Raw genomic sequence first — 347 nt, forward strand, 5'->3', positions numbered from 1 at the left:
CTTTTTGTTGTCTAGGTTCTATGTATCAGCTGCATATTCAGGCCTGTGCCAGGACTAGGAGGAAATGGGTGAAGCAACTCAGGAACCTGAGGAGGGAGGATTGCTTGGGGCCAGGAATTTGAGACCAGCCTAGGCAACAGTGCAGTCCTGTCTCTACAAAAAAATTAAAATAAAATAAATTAGCCGGCGTGGTGGTGCGTGCCAGTAGTCCCAGACACTTGGGAGGCTGAGGCTGGGGAACTGCTTGGGCCCAGGAGTTCGAGGCTGCAGAAAGCTCTGATTGCACCACTGCACTCCAGCCTGGGCAAACAGTGCAAGACCCCAAGTCAAGAGAAATCTATGAATAA

Source organism: Cebus imitator, unplaced genomic scaffold (genome assembly GCF_001604975.1).
Source record: "Cebus imitator isolate Cc_AM_T3 unplaced genomic scaffold, Cebus_imitator-1.0 Scaffold367, whole genome shotgun sequence".
In the NCBI taxonomy this organism is placed as follows: Eukaryota; Metazoa; Chordata; class Mammalia; order Primates; family Cebidae; genus Cebus; species Cebus imitator.